This window comes from Salmo salar, chromosome ssa22 (genome assembly GCF_905237065.1).
Source record: "Salmo salar chromosome ssa22, Ssal_v3.1, whole genome shotgun sequence".
Taxonomy (NCBI): domain Eukaryota; kingdom Metazoa; phylum Chordata; class Actinopteri; order Salmoniformes; family Salmonidae; genus Salmo; species Salmo salar.
This window is the reverse complement of record NC_059463.1, coordinates 58819432-58842465: the sequence shown is the minus strand read 5'-3', so window position 1 is coordinate 58842465 and position 23034 is coordinate 58819432.

Below are 23034 nucleotides of genomic sequence, written 5' to 3'. Positions count from 1 at the left end.
TCCAATACATCTGCACTAAACACACACGGATGCATGTGCACACACACGCACACGCACACACACACACACACACACACACACACACACACACACACACACACACACACACACACACACACACACACACACACACACACACACACATTGTACTATAATTTACTTGTTCAATGAATAGGAATATTTATATATATATAACAGAAAGAATGTTAGCTGTTATCCTGTTTATCTCTTAACAACTCATTAGTTAGTAGTTACTGTATTTCTGACTGCTATTCTTTCTTTCTGCAACATGAAATCACTGTCAGTTAGCATGTGGAACATTCAGGGCCTAAACTCAACCTTTGGACTTAAGAGTTTGGCTACATTGTGTCTGGAGCAGGATACTTGTTATTTGGCCATTGGCTCAGTTGTACTGCAAGGACTTCTGATTGGTCAACCCCAGGCTAGTGTGGGGGGTTATAAATGGCATCCTATTCCTTTTTTCTGTGGAGAAAAGCTGAGGACAGGGGAGACTGAACATCTCCCTCGCAGCATAACATCTATGATTTGTCCTTCTCAAATAACCTTTTTTTTTCCTCTCCCTGATTTGCTTTGGAGTTTGTGTTATTGAATAATAACAGACTGAAGAGTTTAGCACTGGAGTTAAAAAAAAAAATCTTCAAGATGTTGACGTCATCATTCTACAGGAGACACTCACTGTCCCACAGACTACAGAGAGAATATTGTGCCATCACAGAAACACAGCTGTCAATAGAGGAAGAGACTCTGGAGGACTGATAATTTGGTACAAATCCGAACTACAAAATCTAATTGATCCCCTCAAAATTGGTAATTATCACATTTGGTTAAAACTGAAAAAATAACTTATACTGACAGAAAAATATGTGTTCCTCTGCGCATTATATATCCCCCTCAGAATCCCCATATTACTCAGAGGAGATCTTCCCCACCCTTGAGGAAGAGACGTGCCATTTCCAGGCCCAGGGAAATGTGCTCATCTGTGGGGACACAAATGCGCACACAGGAACACTACCTGATCTAACGAGCACACGAGGGGACAGCTTTATTACAGGCCATACTGTTTCTAGCTGTCTTAATCTCCCCCATAGAAACAACAGTGACAGCACCGTCAACAAAAACGGAAGGGATCTGTTGCAGCTCTGTAGAAGCCTGGGTCTGTACTTTGTCAATGGTAGGTTACGGGGGGACTCTTTGGGGAGATTCACCTACTGCTCACCTCTTGGCCACAGCACAGTAGACTATATGATTACAGACATTGACCCTTTCTCTCTCAGCTCATTCACCGTCAAGCCACTAACACCTCTGTCTGATCACAGCCAAATTACGTTGTTCCTCAAAAGAACAGACATGGAAACAACCACACATTCACAGCCCAGTAAGCTGTACAACATCAGAAATTCATACAGATGGGCCCAAAACAGCACAGAAGAATACCAGAAAGCAACCTGGAACCAAAATATCCAAACACTCTTAGATAACTTTCTGGATACCACATTTACTCATAGTAAAGAAGGCATCAATCGAGCAGTAAAAAACATCAGCTATATATTCAGGCAAACGGCAAAAGAAGTACAATTGAAATTGATTAAAAAAATTTTTTAAAACACCACAGATGACAAATGGTTTGATGCAGATTGTACAATTATAAGGAAAATACTTAGAACACTATCCAACCAAAAGCACAGAGACCTAAATAATGGTGAATTAGGCCTTCATTACTGTATGTCACGTCCTGACCAGTGAAAAAGATCATTTGCCATAGTAGTATGGTCAGGGCGTGGCAGGGGGGGTTTGTTTTGTATGTATTTTGGGTTTTCTGTTTCTATGTGGGTTTGTTCTAGTTATCTATTTCTATGTCTTGGTTTTCATGTTAGGCCGGGTATGGTTTCCAATCAGAGGCAGGTGTCTTTCGTTGTCTCTGATTGGAAGCCATACTTAGGCAGCCTGTTTTTCCTTTGGGGTTGTGGGTAGTTGTTTTCCATTTAGTCTAAGTGTACCTGACGGGACTGTGTTGGTCATTTTGTTATTTTGCCAAGTGTCATCATTAAAGTATTGAAAATAAGCACTATCCACGCTGCATCTTGGACTCCATTTCACAACACTGTGAGACTTTAAAACTCTATAAACGTACACTCAGAACCAAAAGAAAGTACAACAGCAAGCAGCGGACACTAATTGAGGAGTCCATAAACACAAACAACTTTGCAAAATTGGAAAAAACTACAAAAATTGAAACAAGAGAAATTAGCGATACAAAATGGTGACATATGAACAACTCATTTTAAAACACTCTACAACACTGTTCAAATTGACACAAATGCAGAACAACGCCAAATTCATGAGAAGTTAAATGGATTAGAAATAGCTATAAAGGTGTCACGTCCTGACCAGTATAAGGGTTAATTGTTATGGTAGTTTGGTCAGGACGTGGCAGAGGGTATTTGTTTTATGTGGTTCGGGGTGGTGTTTTTGCAGAAGGGCGTTTGATTTATTATTTCCGGGTTTTGGTTTATGTTCTATGTTTATGTATTTCTATGTTTAGTCTAGTGAGTGTATTTCTATGTTAGGTTAATGGGGGTTTGGGACTCTCAATTGGAGGCAGGTGCTTCCTCGTTGCCTCTGATTGAGAGTCCTATATATGGGTAATTGTTTGGTGTAGGTTTTGTGGGAGATTGTTTCTTGTCTAGCGTGTGTGAGCGTGAGAAGACTGTTGAGCGTGAGAAGACTGTTGAGCGTGAGAAGACTGTTGAGCGTGAGAAGACTGTTGAGCGTGAGAAGACTGTTGAGCGTGAGAAGACTGTTGAGCGTGAGAAGACTGTTGATCGTGAGTTCGTTTTGTTATTTTGGTGTTCATTTGGAGTTTAATAAAAGTTCAAGATGAGCAACCTGCTGCATTTTGGTCCTCCTTTCCCAACGACAACCGTGACAAAAGGACAATCAAATACCATTGGACTCCCCAATCACTGACCACGAGCTCTATAAGAAACTTCAGACCCTCAAATTTAAAAATGCATGTGAACCTTATGGCATCCTAAATGAGATGCTCAAACTCACTAGCGCAGAAGTTCAATTGGCTATATTAGAACTGTTTAATTTGATCCTGAGTGTAGGTTATTTCCCTGACATCTGGAATCAAGGACTCATAACCCCAATCTTTAAGAATGGAGACAAATTTGACCCTAACAATTACAGAGGCATTTTTGTGAACAGTAACCTGGGGAAGACTTTCTGTAGTATTATAAATGTAAGAGTTCTAAACTTCCTTAATAAGCACAATGTCTTGAGTAAAAGCCAAATTGGATTTATACTTAAACATTACACGACCGATCATATTTACACCCTATACACCCTGATAGATAAACATGTCCACCAAAATAATACCAAAATGTACGCTTGCTTTATCGACTTCCAAAAAGCATTTGATTCTATTTGGCATACAGGTCTGTTCTACAAAGTTATTGAAAGTGGTGTAGGGGGTAAAATATATTACATAATTGAATCAATGTATACTGGCAATACGTGCAGCATAAGAATTGACAAGAAAATAACAGAATTCTTTAACCAGAGGCGGGGCCTTCGCCAGGGTTGCAATCTTAGCCCTGCACTCTTCATTATTTATATCAACGAATTGGCCACTATTCTAGAAAAATCCTCAGCCCCTGGTGTTAGTCTCCACAGTTCAGAGGTTAAATGCCTACTCTTCGCAAATGACCTATGCCTGCTGTCATCCACAGCACATGGCCTACTGTCACGTCCTGACCATGGTAAGCTGTTATTTTGTATGGTAGAGTAGGTCAGGGCGTGACAGGGGGGTTTATTCTATGTGTTCTATTTCTATGTTGTTAGGTTCTAGTTTTTGTATTTCTATGTTGGTTTGTTTGGGATGATCTCCAATTAGAGGCAGCTGGTCCTCGTTGTCTCTAATTGGAGATCATACTTAAGTAGGGGTTTTTCTACCTGGGTTTTGATTAATTTTGAGTAGTGTGTTTCACCTCTGCGTCACGGTTTGTTGTTTTGTTTATTCAGTTTATGTATCGCATAGTTTCACAGAGTAAATAAAATGTGGAACGACACACACGCTGCACTTTGGTCCGCTTCTCCTTATGACAACCGCGACACCTACAGCAGAGCCTGGACCTGCTAGAGCAGTACTGCCAGACCTGGGCCCTCGTAGTAAACCCCCAAAAAAACTCAAATAATGATTTTCCAGAGAAGATCCAGATCTCAGAGAATTAGACCAAAGTTCTCAATTGGTACAACATATGTAGAGTACTGCACACACTACAATTACTTAGGATTAAAATAAGCTCAACTGGACACCTTAATGAGGCAGTGAATAAACTGAGAGAGAAAGCACGCAGGGCATTCTAAGCCATTAAAAAACAAATTGAAATACCTATTAAAATTTGACAAAAACTAATTGAATGTGTCATTGAACCAATTGCACTTTATGGCAACAAGGTGTGGGGTCCACTTGCAAAACAAGATTTCATCAAATGGGACAAACACCCCATTGAAACCCTGCATGCAGAGGTCTGTAAGATTATCCTACATGTCCAGAGGAAAACTACAAACAATGCATGTAGGGCAGAATTAGGCCAATATCCACTAATAATAAAAACTCAAAAAATAGCAATTCAGTTTTGGAAACATCTAAAATACAGTGACACCCTCTCATATCATTACCAAGCCCTGCAATGCCAAGAGCTGAGCAAAGAAAAGAGTCTCCTCATCCAGCTGGTCCTGGGGCTGAGTTCACAAACCTGTTCTACTAACACACTGAAGCCTCAGGACCAGAACATCCAATCAATCAGAATAAACCAAATTACAACACAGTCAAGACAAAACTACATTGCTTATTAGGAAACACAAGCACAAGCAAAATGCAGTGCTATCTGGCCCTAAATCGACAGTACACTGTGGTTAACCATTTGACCATGGTTACGGATCAAAACCTTGACATAGTACAGGCTCAGTGAGCACAGCCTTGCTATTGAGAAGGGTAGACACAGGAAAACCTGGCTCCCTGTAGAGGAAAGGCTGTGTAACCACTGCACCACAGCAGAACCTGAGACGGAGCTGCATTTCCTGACAAAATGTCAAAAATATAAAACAATTAGAGAGTGTCATTTCCCCAAATATGAAACCCTTAATCAAGGTTTCAAAGACCTCTCTGATGAGGACAGGCTACCCGTCCTGTTGGGGGAGGACGCAGAGAGCTGTGGGTTGGCAGCGCACTACATTGCTGCCTGCCATAAGATGAGGGACAGTTTCTGACAGACCAATCAACCTGCACATGTCCTCTACTGTATGCTTATTGTTATTGTTCAATGTATGGTTATTTTGACCCTTGGTTATTGTTGTTACTGTTGTGCCGTTGACAATTTTGATTCTTATTATTTTCATATTGTAAATATCCAAAGTAAGCTTTGACAATATGCACATTGTTACGTCAAGCCAATAAAGCAAATTGAATTGAGAGAGAGAGAGAGAGAGAGAGAGAGAAAGAGAGAAAGAGAAAGAGAGAGAGAGAGAGAGAGAGAGAGAGAGAGAGAGAGAGAGAGATGAGAGAGAGAGAGAGGGGGACGGGGGGTGGGGGGGACAGAAAGCGAGAGAGCGAGATTGAGAGAGAGAGAGAGACTGGGGCTCTATTCACAGACACAAACAGACCCCACAGAGCCCCAGGACAGCAACACAATTAGTCCCAATCAAATCATGAGAAAACAAAAATATAATTACTTGACACATTGGAAAAAACAAAAAAACAGAGCAAACTAGAATACTATTTGTCCCTAAACAGAGAGTACACAGTGGCTGGGTGGAGTAGCAGTGTGTAATCACAGCAACAATATGTGTGACCTGTTGCCACAAGAAAAGGTCAACCAGGGAAGAACAAACACCATTGTAAATACAACCCATATTTATGTTAATTTATTTTCTATTTGCACATCATAACAACATTGTATATATGCATATTACATTTGTTATGTCTTTATTATTTTGGAACTTCTGTGAGTGTAATGTTTACTGTTCATTTTTATTGTTTATTTCACTTTTGTATATTATCTACTTCACTTCCTTTGGCAATGTTAACATATGTTTCCCATGATAATAAAGGCCCTTGAATTGAATTGAGAGAGAGAGAGAGAGAGACAGAGAGAGAGAGAGAGAGAGAGAGAGGCAGGCAGGCAGACAAATAGACAGAGAGACAGAAAGAGAGACAGAGAGACAGAGAGACAGAGAGACAGAGAGAGAGAGAGAAAGAGAGCAAGAGAGCAAGAGAGAAAGAGAGAAAGAGAGAGAGAGAAAGAGAGAGAGAGAGAAAGAGAGAGAGAGAGAAAGAGACAGACCGGCAGATAGACAGAGAGAAATGGAGAGAAAAAAAAGACAAAGGCCTAAGTGAAAACATGTTTTTGGAAACTTTTGCAAATTTATTGAAAATGAAATACAGAATAGCTAATTTACATAAGTATTCACACCCTTGGGTCAATACTTTGTAGAACCACCTTTGGCAGCGATTACAGTTTTGAGTATTTGTGGCTCAGTCGCTAAAGATTTTATTTTGATTTAAATCAAAACTGTAACTCAGCCACTCAGGAATATTCCCTTTCTAGGTAAGCAACTCCAGGGTGGATTTGGTGTTGTGTTTTTTTGGTTATTGTCCTGCTGAAAGATACATTCATCTCCCAGTGTTTGGTGAATATTAAAGTCACCAAAAATTTGAATATTATCTGCTATGACTACAAGGTCCAATAGGAATTCAGGGAACTCAGTGAGGAACGCTGTATATGGCCCAGGAGGCCTGTAAAAACAGTAGCTATATAAAAAGTGTTTGAGTAGGCTGCATAGATTACATGACTAGAAGCTCAAAAGACGAAAACGTTTTTTTGGAAATTGAAATTTGCTATCGTAAATGTTGGCAACACCTCCGCCTTTGCCGGATGCACGGGGGGTATGGTCACTAGTGTAACCAGGGGGTGAGGCCTCATTTAACACAGTAAATTCATCAGGCTTAAGCCATGTTTCAGTCAGGCCAATCCCATCAAGATTATTATCAGTGATTAGTTCATTGACTATAACTGCCTTGGAAGTGAGAGATATAACATTAAGTTGCCCTATTTTGAGATGCGAGGTATCACAATCTCTTTCAATAATGGCAGGAATGGAGGAGGTCTTTATTCTAGTGAGATTGCTAAGGCGAACAACCGCCATGTTTAGTTTAGCCCAACCTAGATCGAGACCTTATGAAGCCTTCATAAGATGCACTTCAAATAAACACTTTATATCCTCCTGAAACATAGGTTTAGATACATGTTCTACAGACCCACATGAGTTTTATCCAAATACGCCGGGGGAATACGATGGAAGCTGTGGGCTGGCTTAGAGCACTAAACTCTCCACATCAGCATACTACTTAAGGTATAGGGCATACTATAGCACACTGGCTACCTCCCAAATGGCACCCTATTCCCTATATGGTGCACTACTTATGATCAGGGCCCATAGTGTACTATATAGGGAATAGGGCGCCATTTGGGAAGCACACAGTGGGTTACAGTATGCCCTATATACTATAAGTAGTATGCTAATGTGAATGGTTTAGGATTTAGGGAGAGAGAGACCGTGTGCTCATTATGTATCTAGGTTACATAAGGTGGTGTGAGGGAGGTACTTCGGTTAGCTAGCTAGCTACTCCACTTCTACTGAGAGACCAGCTAGCACATGGATAATACACACTAGAAAGTTACCCTGTTCCCTGTATAGTTCACTACTTTTGACCAGTGACCAAAGGGCTCTAAAGGGAACAGGGCGCCGTTTGGGACGCAGACACATTATATATAGTAGATACAGTAGATACAGAATAAGAGACATTATATTAGTAGATACAGAATAAGAGACATTATATTAGTAGATACAGAATAATAGACATTATATTAGTAGATCCAGAATAATAGACATTATATTAGTAGATACAGAATAAGAGACATTATATTAGTAGATACAGAATAATAGACATTATATTAGTAGATACAGAATAATAGACATTATATTAGTAGATACAGAATAATAGACATTATATTAGTAGATACAGAATAAGAGACATTATATAGTAGATACAGTAGATACAGTAGATACAGAATAAGAGACATTATATTAGTAGATACAGAATAATAGACATTATATAGTAGATACAGTAGATACAGAATAAGAGACATTATATTAGTAGATACAGAATAAGAGACATTATATAGTAGATACAGAATAAGAGACATTATACAGTAGATACAGTAGATACAGAATAAGAGACATTATATTAGTAGATACAGAATAAGAGACATTATATAGTAGATACAGAATAAGAGACATTATATAGTAGATACAGAATAAGAGACATTATATAGTAGATACAGTAGATACAGTAGATACAGAATAAGAGACATTATATAGTAGATACAGAATAAGAGACATTATATTAGTAGATACAGAATAAGAGACATTATATAGTAGATACAGTAGATACAGTAGATACAGAATAAGAGACATTATATTAGTAGATACAGTATAGTAGGTACAGAAGAGACATTGTGCTCTATATTGCTATACATTGTCAGTAGGTTCAGTACATTGCAGTAGTAGGAAGGTATGATATAAGTAGCTATGTGCAGTACTTTGTGTAAGTGCTCTTCATTTTAGTACATGTATAATCGGTGCTGTAAAGAAGAAACACTCCTTCAACCATGAAGTTACTGTACATACGGTAGCCTGCATGAGTCACTCATTTGGCAGACCAAACATTAAGCTTAACAAGGACAGCATTGGTAGTCTTGCTGTCGGTCTGATTCTGCTCTCTTGACAACTCCTTATGGAATTGTCATGAACAATATGCTTGGCTTGACAATGACAATGGAGTTGCACAGAGCAGAAACAGGTCTAGGTCAGGCTACACCAATGGAGTTGGACAGAGCAGAAACAGGTCTAGGTCAGGCTACACCAATGGAGTTGGACAGAGCAGAAACAGGTCTAGACCAGGCTACAGCAATGGAGTTGGACAGAGCAGAAACAGGTCTAGGTCAGGCTACACCAATGGAGTTGGACAGAGCAGAAACAGGTCTAGGCCAGGCTACACCAATGGAGTTGAACAGAGCAGAAACAGGTCTAGGTCAGGCTACACCAATGGAGTTGGACAGAGCAGAAACAGGTCTAGGCCAGGCTACACCAATGGAGTTGGACAGAGCAGAAACAGGTCTAGGTCAGGCTACACCAATGGAGTTGGACAGAGCAGAAACAGGTCTAGGCCAGGCTACACCAATGGAGTTGGACAGAGCAGAAACAGGTCTAGGCCAGGCTACACCAATGGAGTTGGACAGAGCAGAAACAGAACCGTCTGGGGAAAGTGTTCCACATGGAACCCAATAGGTTTCTACCTGGAACCAAAAAGGGTTATTCAAAGGCTTCTCTTATGTGGACAGCCGAAGAACCCTTTCATTTTCTAAATAGAACCTTGTTTTCTAAGAGTGTGCAAGTAATGGACTTGTCCTCTATAAAGAGCCTAAAGGTGATAAGTAGCAATCACATCACATCACAGTCTATAAAGTCTAGAGCCCCTCCAGGACAAAATCTCCATGAAATTAATCTAATTTCACATGTGAGCTGAAGTGTTTGTGTGTGTGTGTGTGTGTGTGTGTGTGTGTGTGTGTGTGTGTGTGTGTGTGTGTGTGTGTGTGTGTGTGTGTGTGTGTGTGTGTGTGTGTCTCTGAAGGAGTAAAATCATTACCTTGATAATATACAGCCGATAATTCCTCTCTCTATACCAGTGATACTCATTTCGCAGCCCGGGAGCCCTTAATATGCGGCTTGAAGTGATTTTCCCATTTTCCAATTCATAATACATAACAATGATACAATTTCAATTCAATGTGTTTATTAATTAATGCAGGCCTAAATAATCACTTCATTGAATATATCGATTGTTCCCTGGATGGCAGATAGATGGCAGTACAGTGCAGCTGTTGAACAGCAAGAACGAAGTAAAACGTTTTTTCGAAATAGAACGCAGCTGCTCAGCTACAGTTTGCTACTAGCTAATTTTGCAGTCTGGTCGACGTGGATCAATTTATTGTAAAAAAAAGAAAAAGAAATGTAACTCTATTGACAAAGAACATTTTAACCAGGTAGGCTAGTCATTTACAACTGCGACCTGGCCAAGACAGAGCAAAGCAGTGCGACACAAACAACACAGAGTTACACATTGGATAAACAAACATACAGTCAATAACACAATAGGAAAGTCCTATATACAGTGTGTGCAAATGTAGTAAGATTAGGGAGGTAAGACAATAAATAGGCCATAGTGGAGAAATAATTACAATTTAGCAATTAAACACTAGAGTGATAGATGTGCAGAAGATAAATGTGCAAGTAGAGATACTGGGGTGCAAAGGAGCAAAAAAATAAATAACAATATGGGGATTAGGTAGTTGGATGGGCTATTTACAGATGGGCTGTGTACAGGTGCAATGATCAGTAACTGCTCTGACAGCTGATGCTTACAGAGATATAAGACTCCAGCTTCAGTGATTTTTGCAATTCGTTCCAGTCATTGGCAGCAGAGAACTGGAAGGAAAGGTGCTGCTACGGTGACCAGTGAGCTAAGATAAGGCGGGGCTTTACCTAGCAAAGACTTATAGATAACCTGGAGTCAGTGGGTTTGGCGACGAATATGAAGTGACGGCCAGCCAACGAGAGCATACAGGTCGCAGTGGTTGGTAGTATATGGGGCTTTGGTGACAAAACGGATGGCACTGTGAAAGACTACATCCAATTTGCTGAGTAGCATTGGAGGCTATTTTGTAAATGACATTGCCGAAGTCAAGGATCGGTAGGATAGTCAGTTTTACGAGGGTATGTTTGGCAGCATGAGCGAAGGATGCTTTGTTGCGAATTAGGAAGTGAATTGTATATTTAAATTTGGATTGTAGATGCTTAATGTGAGTCTGGAAGGAGAGTTTACAGTCTAACCAGACACCTAGGTGTTTGTAGTTGTCCACATATTCTAAGTCAGAACCGTCCAGAGTAGTGATGCTGGATGGGCGGGCAGGTGCGGGCAGCGATCGGTTGAAGAGCATGCATTTAGTTTTGCTTGCATTTAAGAGCAGTTGGAGGCCACAGAAGGAGAGTTATATGGCATTGAAGTTCGTCACTACCAGCCCCGTCGATGAGAATGGGGTCATGCTCGGTCCTCTTTTTCCTGTAGTCCACAGTCATCTCCTTTCTCTTAATTGTCGGTGATCAGGCCTATCACTGTTGTGTCATCGGCAAACTTAATAATGGTGTTGGAGTCATGCCTGGCCGTGCGGTCATGAGTGAAGAGGGAGTACAGGAGGGGACTGAGCACACACCCCTGAGGGGCCCCTGTGTTGAGGAGCAGCATGGCGGATGTGTTGTTACCTACCCTTACCACCTGGGGGCGGCCCGTCAGGAAGTCCAAGATCCAGTTGCAGGTGTTTAGTCCCAGGGACCTTAGCATATTGATGAGCTTTGAGGGCACTATGGTGTTGAATGCTGAGCTGTAGTCAATGAACAGCATTCTCACATAGGTGTTCCTTTTGTCCAGGTGGGAAAGGGCAGTATGGAGTGCAATAGAGATTGCATCATCTGTGGATCTGTTAGGGCAGTATGCAAATTGGAGTGGGTCTAGGGTTTCTGGTATAATAGTGTTAATGTGAGCCATGACCAGCCCTTCAAAGCACTTCATGGCTGCAGACGTGAGTGGTAGTCATTTAGGCAGGTTACCTTAGTGTTCTTGGGCACAGGGACTATGGTGGTCTGCTTAAAACATGTTGGTATTACAGACTCGGACAGGGAGAGGTTGAAAATGTCAGTGAAGACACTTGCCATTTGGTCCGCGCATTCTCGCAGTGCACGTCCTGGTAATCTGTCTGGCCCTGCGGCCTTCTGAATACTTACTCACATTACTCACATCGGCTGTGGAGAGCGTGATCTTACAGTTTTCACGGAACAGCTGGTGCTCTCATGCATGTTTCAGTGTTATTTGCCTCGAAGTGAGCATAGAAGTAGTTTAGCTCGTCTGGTAGGCTTTGTCACTGGGCAGCTCTCGGCTGTGCTTCCCTTTGTAGACTGTAATGGTTTGCAAGCCCTGCCACATTGGGTGAGCATCAGAGCCGGTGTAGTACGATTTGATCTTAGTCCTGTATTGATGCTTTGCCTGTTTGATGGTTCATCGGAGGGCATAGTGGGATTTCTTATAAGCTTCTGGGTTAGAGTCCCGCTCCTTGAAAGCTGCAGCTCTAGCCTTTAGCCAATGACTGATGTGGTGTACTCCTCAATGCCATCGGAGGAATCTCGGGAACATGTTCCAGTCTGTACTAGAAAAACAATCCCGTAGCTTAGCATCTGCCTCATCTGACCACTTTTTTATTGATCAAGTCACTGGTGCTTCCTGGTTTAATTTTGTTTGTAAGCAGGAATCAGGAGGATAGAATTATGGTCAGATTTGCCAGATGGAGGGCAAAGGAGAGCTTTGTATGCGTCTCTGTGTGTGGAGTAAAGGTGGTCCAGAGTTTTTTTCCCTCTGGTTGCACATTTAACATGCTGATATAAATTTGGTAAAATGGATTTAAGTTTCCCTGCATTAAAGTCCCCGGCTACTAGGAGCGACGCCTCTGGGTGAGCGTTTTCCTGTTTGTTTATGGCGGAATACAGCTCATTGAGTGCGGTCTTAGTGCCAGCCTCAGTCTTTGGTGGTATATAGACAGTTATGAAAAATACAGATGAAAACTCTCTAGGTAGATAGTGTGGTCTACAGCTTATCATGAGATACTCTACCTCCGGCGAGCAAAACCTAGCGACTTCCTTAGATATCGTGCATCAGCTGTTATTTACAAAAATAAATAATCCGCCGCCCCTTGTTTTACCAGACACCGCTGTTCTCTCCTGCCGATACAGCATATAACCAGCCAGCTGTATGTTGATAATGTCGTCGTTTAGCCACGACTCCGTGAAGCATAAGATTTTACAGTTTTGAATGTCCCGTTAGTAATTTAATCTTCAGCGTAGGTCATCTATTTTATTTTCCAAAGATTGCACGTTTGCTAGCAGAATGGAAGGAAGTGGAGGTTTATTCGATCACCTACGAATTCTCAGAAGGCCTCTGGCCCCTTTTCTCCGCCTCCTCTTCACGCAAATCACGGGGATCTGGGCCTGTTCCCGGGGAAGCAGTCGGACTCGTTAAAGGAAAAAAAAGGATTCTGCCAGTCCGTGCTGAGTAATCGGAGTTCTGATGCCCAGAAGTTATTTTTGCTCATAAGAGAGGGTAGCAGCAACATTATGTATGAAATAAGTTTAAAAAAAATACGTTACAAACAACGCAAAGAAACGAACAAAAAAACACAATTGGTTAGGAATACGTTGTTCTCCGGCACCATCTTAAGTAATCAGTGTGTACGTACAATTTATTCATAATGTTGGAAACTAAATAATAAGAAGATATATCTAAAGACAGTACCACTGTGGGTACTTTAAAAGGTACAGTCTGGGATCTGGAAGCCTTCTCCATCAACCTGGTGCAGTTTTGTTTGTTATTGTTGTTTTTCAAATCCCAGAGTGTAGCTTTAATTTCTTTGAGTAGGGATGTTTGCCAAGTCTCTAAAGGACGGGACACTTGGTAGACAAAAACCCCATTCCGTACTGGACAGAGGACCACCCAGAGAACCCTACCAGACCACTGCACCACCAAGGAGCCCCAGGCCCCCTCAAAGCCCACCAGACCCTCTAATGTACCTCTTGCTCAGTTGTGCACCGGGGCCTCCCACTTCTCTTTCTATTCTGGTTAGAGCCAGTTTGAGCTGTTGTACGAGATCTTCATTTTCTTGGCAATTTCTCACATGGAATAATAGCCTTCATTTCTCAGAACAAGAATAGACTGATGAGTTTCAGAAGAAAGGTCTTTGTTTATGGTCATTTTGAGCCTGTAATCGAATCCACAAATGCAGATGCTCCAGATACTGATCTAGTCTAAAAAAGGCCAGTTGTATTGCTTCTTTAATCAGGACAACAGTTTTCAGCTGTGCTAACATAATTGCAAAAGGGTTTTCTAATGATCAATAAGCCTTTTAAAATGATAAACTTGGATTAGCTGACACAACGTGCCTTTGGAACACAGGAGTGATGGTTGCTGATAATGGGCCTCTGTACGCCTATGTAGATATTCCATAAAAAATCTGCTGTTACCAGCGACAATAGTCATTTTCAACATTAACAATGTCTACACTCTATTTCTGATCAATTTGATGTTATTTTAATGGACAAAGATTTTTGATTTTCTTTCAAAAACAAGGACATTTCTAAGTGACTCCAAACTTTTGAATGGTAGTGTATATATATATATATTACAGCTACTACTTCCTGGGCTTTCCCAGACAATTTACATTGTAACAGGAGCGGCCAAACCTCGAGTGGCCAATGCAGCGCAGCAGCCACACGCTCAAACGCAGAGAAATAGGAATCAACTTCCGACTCTCGGAATGGAAGGACTAACGCTATATTTTTACTTACATCAAAGTGGGCTTGATGATAAGCAGCTTGTGGAGTCGCACTGAAGCCAGCGTCTAGCTCCAGTTGTCGGATCCTCACCTCCTCGACAATTTCCATTCTCCTAATTTCAAGTTCAAAATTCATCTGTCTCTCTCTATCTTTTTGCTCCATTTCTAAACGGGCCAGCCTCACCTTCAGCCTAGCGGTCCCGCCTGAACGACCTGAAGCAGAAGATAAAGGATCGAATCGGGGCAATGTAAAGGGGGTACGAGCAACCCCTTCCTCCGCCCTGTCCTCCGACTTGGCATTGGAAGGTCTACCCGTCGCCTCTCCTGAAACCTCCCTCTCGTCATCTTTAAACGAGAGAATGTGTTCTCTCACTAAACCCTCCCTGACTAGCACCAAAAGCTCAGCCTTTAGGGCTTTCTCAGGGATAACAAATCCATAATGGTCAGCTACAGCTAAAAGGTCTGCTTTCACAAAACCTCACCAAACTATCAATAGAGGGCGCTTCAAAAAAACTTGGAGATGGCTGAGGCAGCCATCTTGTATACAGAAGTGTACTGAACACACAAAATAAACAACTCATCCAAACTCACAACCTACCATCACACCTCAATCACAGAGAGCTCAGTGCAGCAGGGTCCGGTGGGTTTAATGGAATCCCGGATGAGCCCCCATTATGTTACGTACGCCTCTCGGAAGAGGGAACGCAACACCCTGCTACAACTCAACTCTCCATGGTGTGAAATAGGTATGGGACTGTTGGTGTGAGTAAGGATGACAAAAAGGTAGAGAATACCGTTTACTGGGAATTTATTCCTTCGCACGGTAAGGTTGGGGAAAAGGGGCTGGACGGAACCAAAGCAAAGAAAGTAAATATCAAAGCCCCCTCTCCTACCTTACCTGCCTACCCACTACTTACCTAACTAGCACCACCTGGTGCACTAACCAAAATACAGGGGGTGGTCTGCCCAGGTCTTTCCTAGTGTGCATAGACAATAAACTACTACGGGATATGTACATAGTTGGTTTTTGGTTCAACATCTGTTTAGAATCTGTGGAATGTCAATCCTGGACTCAGAGCTACGTGTGCCACATTTTTATTGGTCTGTACATTGAGTCTGGAGCAGGATACTTGTTATTTGGCCATTGGCCCAGTTGTACTGGAAGGACTTCTGATTGGTCAACCCCAGGCTAGGGTGGCATCCTGTTCCTTTGTTCTGTGGAGAAAAGCTGAGGACAGGGGAGACTGAACATCTCCCTCGCAGCATAACATCTATGATTTGTCCTTCTCAAATAACCTTTTTTTCTCCCCCTGATTTGCTTTGGAGTTTGTGTTATTGAAGCATAACATAAATTGCTAACAGACTGAAGAGTTTAGCACTGGAGTTAAAAAAATGTTTTGAAGATGTTGACGTCATCACTCTACAGGAGACACTCACTGTCCCACAGACTACAGAGAGGATATTGTGCCATCACAGAAACACAGCTCTGTCAATAGAAGCAGAGACACTGGAGGATTGATCATTTGGTACAAATCCGAACTACAAAATCTAATTGATCCCCTCAAAATTGGTAATTATCACATTTGGTTAAAACTGAAAAAAGAACTTGTACTGGCAGAAAAATGTGTTCCTCTGCGCATTATATATCCCCCTCAGAATCCCCATATTACTCAGAGGAGATCTTCCCCACCCTTGAGGAAGAGACGTGCCATTTCCAGGCCCAGGGAAATGTGCTCATCTGTGGGGACACAAATGCACGCACAGGAACACTACCTGATCTAACGACCACATGAGGGGACAGCTTTATTACAGGCCATACTGTTTCTAGCTGTCTTAATCTCCCCCATAGAAACAACACCGTCAACAAAAACGGAAGGGATCTTTTACAGCTCTGTAGAAGCCTGGGTCTGCACTTTGTCAATGGTAGGTTACGGGGGGACTCTTTGGGGAGATTCACCTACTGCTCACCTCTTGGCCACAGCACAGTAGACTATATGATTACAGACATTGACCCTTTCTCTCTCAGCTCATTCACCGTCAAGCCACTAACACCTCTGTCTGATCACAGCCAAATTACGTTGTTCCTCAAAAGAACAGACATGGAAACAACCACACATTCACAGCCCAGTAAGCTGTACAACATCAGAAATTCATACAGATGGGCCCAAAACAGCACAGAAGAATACCAGAAAGCAACCTGGAACCAAAATATCCAAACACTCTTAGATAACTTTCTGGATACCACATTTACTCACAGTAAAGAAGGCATCAATCGAGCAGTAAAAAAACATCAACTATATATTCAGGCAAACGGCAAAAGAAGCACAACTGAAATTGTTTTAAAAAAATTCAAAAAGACCACAGACGACAAATGGTTTGATGCAGATTGATGGAAAAAACGTAGAACACTATCCAACCAAAAGCACAGAGACCCAAATAATGGTGAATTACGTCATCATTACTGTGAGACTTTAAAACTCTATAAACTCAGAACCCCCCAAAAAGTACAACAGCAAGCAGCAGAGTCCATAAACACAAACAACTTCTGGCAAAATTGTGAAAACCTAAAAAAAAAAATCTAAACAAGAGGAATTAGCGATACAAAATGGTGACATATGGACACCCCATTTTAAAACACTCTACAACACCGTTCAAATTGATCCTTTGCACTCCCAAATTACTGACCATAAGAAACTTCAGGCCCTCAAATTTAAAAAAGCATGCGGACCTGATGGCATCCTAAATGAGATGCTCAAACTCACTAGTGCAACATTTCAATTGGCTATATTAAAACTGTTTAATTTGATCCTGAGTGTAGGTTATTTCCCTGACATCTGGAATCAAGGACTCATAACCCCAATCTTTAAGAACGGAGACAAATTTGACCCTAACAATTACAGAGGCATTTTTATCAACAGTAACCTGGGGAAGACTTTCTGTAGTATTATACATGTAAGAGTTCTAAACTTCCTTAATAAGCACAATGTCTTGAGTAAAAGCCACATTGGATTTATACTTAAACATCGCACGACCGATCATATTTACACCCTATACACCCTGATAGATAAACATGTCCATCAAAATGTACGACTTCCAAAAAGCATTTGATTCTATTTGGCATACAGGACTGTTCTACAAAGTTATTGAAAGTGGTGTAGGGAGTAAAACATATGACATAATTAAATCATCCAGCTGAAGACATGGTTCAGTCGTTCAATGTTAATCACACAAAGACACTGAGAGAGAGAGAGAATGGCTGAGGGAGGAAGGACCAGGGAATAATGTCTGGGGCATGTTCCCTGCTAGCTAAATGACATTCACAGAATAATTTGGTGAAATAATCCCATGCAGCCTGCATGCACTCCGTGAGAGAAAAGACGAAGAGAGAGAGAGAGAGAGAGAGAGAAAGAGAGAGAGAGAGAGAAAGATGGGTATTATTGGAAAGAAGGCTGGAGGAGTAGTGTCCTAGTTGGGCGGTGACCCAAATCAGATAGAGAGTGTGACTGTATCCTCAATCTGTCGGTCTCTCTGCCTGTCTCTCTCTCTCTCTCTCTCTGCTTGCCTGCCTGTCTGTCTCTCAGCTTTGTGTGACTGTACCATAAGCCTGTCTTTGTGTCAGTGACTGTGTGACTGTAACATAAGCCTGTCTTTGTGTCAGTGACTGTGTGGCAATGTGTAATAACAATGGTTAACATTTTACATTTACATTTTAGTCATTTAGCAGACGCTCTTATCCAGAGCGGCTTACAGTAGTGAACGCATACATTTCATACATTTGTTTTTCCGTACTGGTCCCCGGTGGGAATCGAACCCACAACCCTGGCGTTGCAAACACCATGCTTTACCAACTGGACCAGCCACACGGGACCAGCCACACGGGACCAGCCACACGAGCCACATTAGTTATTATGAGAATCTTCAGTGTCTCCTGCTGATGTCTGTTCCTGTCAAGGGGTGAGTGTAGCTGGTGCATGGGAGTCAGGCACAGCAGAGCAGAGATGAGTGAACAAAGCACTTTACTGAGGCAATCATAATAACAGAACGCAACCGCGTCACAAAAACAAATGCCCAAAGAACAAGAGAGGCACAAAGTACAAAATAACAAAGTACTGGCTGCCAAAAAGCACGGGCAAACCGGCCGGAAACGTGCCCACCTGACAATAAACAATTTCACACACAGACATGGGGGGAACAGAGGGTTAAATACACGACAAGTAATGAGGGAAATGTAAACCAGGTGTGTGGGAAAACAAGACAAAACAAATGGAAAATGAAAGGTGGATCGGCGATGGCTAGAAGACTGGTGACGTCGACCGCCGAACGCCGCCCAAACAAGGAGAGGAACCGACTTCGGCAGAAGTCGTGACGGTTACCTGATTCTTTGACTATGGCCTTATGGGTCCTACCCATAGTGTGTGTGTGTGTGTGTGTGTGTGTGTGTGTGTGTGTGTGTGTGTGTGTGTGTGTGTGTGTGTGTGTGTGTGTGTGTGTGTGTGTGTGTGTGTGTGTGTGTGTGTGTGTGTGTGTGTGTGTGTGTGTGTGTGTGTGTGTGTGTGTGGTATTAAAGAACACCAAGGTCAGCATTAAATCAACAGAGATTACACAGCTGCCACAAGACATTAGTTACACCAGGACAGTAAACACAAACACACAAACACAAACACCAAAGGGATGAATATTTTCCTGAAAACCTTTTCTGAGATTCCCGTTCAAACTGGAAATTCCCATGGCTTTTTTGAGAAAACAAAAAATGTTCACCTCACTTTTACCATCAACTTTCTCTTCTTGTGTAGCGAGAGAGAGGTCCTGAATTGTGGTTATTTTCCCGGTGAGGCAACTGTAACGTGGATGACCTGGGTTATCTTCTTCTCCTCCCCTACCCACCCCTCCCTGGTATCACCCGCCTCGCTTCACCTCATCACGCCACATCGCCCAGCCGCTTCTCCTCTCCTCCCATTTCCTCTCCTCCCCTCTAATCACATGTCCCTCCCTGTCCTCTCTCCTCCCCTGTCCTCTCTCCTCCCCTCCTCTCTCCTCTCTTGTCCTGTTCTCCCCTGTCCTGTCCTCTCATGACATATAGAGACAATATCTAATATATCAAACATGCCTTCTAGAGTGGATATCTTTTGTGTGATCATTCGTGACTGTTTCCGTGTTTCTCCCGAAGTGTAACTCACTGAAAGGGATGATGCGGACATGTCCCCCTAATCCCTATATAGTTCACTACTTTTCACCAGGGCCCTAATCCCTATATAGTTCACTACTTTTCACCTGGGCCCTAATCCCTATATAGTTCACTAGTTTTCACCTGGGCCCTAATCCCTATATAGTTAACTACTTTTCACCAGGGTCCTAATCCCTATATAGTTCACTACTTTTCACCAGGGCCCTAATCCCTATATAGTTAACTACTTTTCACCAGGGTCCTAATCCCTATATAGTTCACTACTTTTCACCAGGGCCCTAATCCCTATATAGTTAACTACTTTTCACCAGGGCCCTAATCCCTATATAGTTCACTACTTTTCACCAGGGCCCTAATCCCTATATAGTTAACTACTTTTCACCAGGGCCCTAATCCCTATATAGTTCACTACTTTTCACCAGGGCCCTAATCCATATATAGTTCACTACTTTTCACCAGACTCCTAATCCCTATATAGTTCACAACTTTTCACCAGGGCCCTAATCCCTATATAGTTCACTACTTTTCACCAGGGCCCTAATCCATATATAGTTCACTACTTTTCACCAGACTCCTAATCCCTATATAGTTCACAACCTTTCACCAGGGCCCGTATAGGGTGCCATTTGGGACTCAGCCCTGCTCTGGATTGGTCCATCTCGGTAGTAGAAAGCGACAAATGTCTGGGATATATGTATTCACTGACACGTACACGTTTTCATATGCCGACCCTGGCACACACACACACACACACACACACACACACACACACACACACACACACACACACACACACACACACACACACACACACACACACACACACACACACACACACACACACACACACACACACACACACACACACACACACACACGAGGAGGCTGTGTACAACACATACAGCCTGTAACATCAAGCTCAACCAGGCGTGGATCATGCTGCTTTCTGCTTCCTGCTTTCTGCTTCCTGCTTTCTGCTTCCTGCTTTCTGCCTTAGCGTGACACTTCACTGCAAATTGAGGAGGGAGAAGATTGCGTGTCGCAGTCGGTTCAGCTGCCACATCACATCCTCCTGATGAGGACGGGATGTTATAAACATGTCCTCTCAGAGACATTCCTTCTGGAGATAAGACAGTATAAGTCAACAAATACCATACATCCAATATAATGTAGTTATACTATACATACATCCCTGGGTCGCTCCTCTTTTCAGTTCGCTGCAGCTTACGACTGGAACGAGCTGCAACAAACACTCAAACTGGACAGTTTTATCTCAATCTCTTCATTCAAAGACTCAATCATGGACACTCTTACTGACAGTTGTGCCTGCTTTGCGTGATGTATTGTTGTCTCTACCTTCTTGCCCTTTGTGCTGTTGTCTGTGCCCAATAATGTTTGTACCATGTTTTGTGCTGCTGCCATGTTGTGTTTCTACCATGTTGTTGTCATGTTGTGTTGCTACCATGCTGTGTTGTCATGTGTTGCTGCCTTGCTATGTTGTTGTCTTTAGGTCTCTCTTTATGTAGTGTTGTGTTGTCTCTCATGTTGTGATTTGTGTTTTGTCCTATATTTATATGTTATTTATTTCTTTATTTCTTTATTTAATCCCAGCCCCCGTCCCCGCAGGAGGCCTTTTGCCTTTTGGTAGGCCGTCATTGTAAATAAGAATTTTTTTCTTAACTGACTTGCTCTAGTTAAATAAAGGTTACATAAAAATGTTTTTAAAATACTGTAGTCATTTAGCAGACACTGCTATCAAGACAGACTCGCTGTTATTCATACAGAAAGAATACGAATCTTACCACCCTGATGAGGACTGGACGTATTAAACAAATTGATATTAGGAAGGTGTTCCTAATGTTTTGTCCAATTAGTATAATACTGTATTAAGGTGTTCCTAATGTTTTGTCCAATTAGTATAATACTGTATTAAGGTGTTCCTAATGTTTTGTCCTCTTAATATAATACTGTATTTTGGTGTTCCTGATGTTTTGTCCACTTAGTATAATACTGTATTAAGGTGTTCCTAATGTTTTGTCCTCTTAATATAATACTGTATTAAGGTGTTCCTAATGTTTTGTCCTCTTAATATAATACTGTATTAAGGTGTTCCTAATGTTTTGTCCACTTAGTATAATACTGTATTAAGGTGTTCCTAATGTTTTGTCCACTTAGTATAATACTGTATTATAATGACGCGGTTTGAAAAAACTATTTTAGCTGTTGATGTATCTTTTTGTGACTGGATATAAATACTGAAATGTGGATTTACAAACCAATCTAGTAAAGGATTTGGTTTCATATCAAACTTCATTCTTACCAGAGGATCAATATGTATAAATCACAGTTCAAACCTTTCGGAAGGCAGTGGAATCTCAGATTTCCCACCGGCTCTCGGAATATTCTCTCAGAGTAATCATTGGTAAACCCAGTGAGAAAAATCTCTGACGAAGGCCGTGAGGCCGATACGTAAAGCTTATTAAAGAGCAGTGATACTATCCAGAGTAGTGATACTATCCAGAGCAGTGATACTATCCATAGTAGTGATACTATCAGAGTAGTGATACTATCAGAGTAGTGATACTATCAGAGTAGTGATACTATCCAGAGCAGTGATTCTATCAGAGCAGTGATACTATCAGAGTAGTGATACTATCAGAGTAGTGATACTATCAGAGTAGTGATACTATCCAGAGCAGTGATACTATCCAGAGCAGTGATACTATCAGAGTAGTGATACTATCCAGAGCAGTGATACTATCCAGAGCAGTGATACTATCAGAGTAGTGATACTATCCAGAGCAGTGATACTATCCATAGTAGTGATACTATCAGAGTAGTGATACTATCAGAGTAGTGATACTATCAGAGTAGTGATACTATCCAGAGCAGTGATTCTATCAGAGCAGTGATACTATCCAGAGTAGTGATACTATCCAGAGCAGTGATACTATCAGAGTAGTGATACTATCCAGAGCAGTGATACTATCCAGAGCAGTGATACTATCCAGAGTAGTGATACTATCAGAGTAGTGATACTATCCAGAGCAGTGATTCTATCAGAGCAGTGATACTATCCAGAGTAGTGATACTATCCAGAGCAGTGTATGTGTTTCTTATTTTTCTCATCTTATTCAACCATTACCATGCACCTGCAACAAAGGTAGTTCAGATGAGCAAGTGCCTTTTGAATTTTAAACCCAGTTAGCAAAACTAGTCAAACTACATCATTTCAACATCAAACGGTTTTGCTAACTGGGAATACAC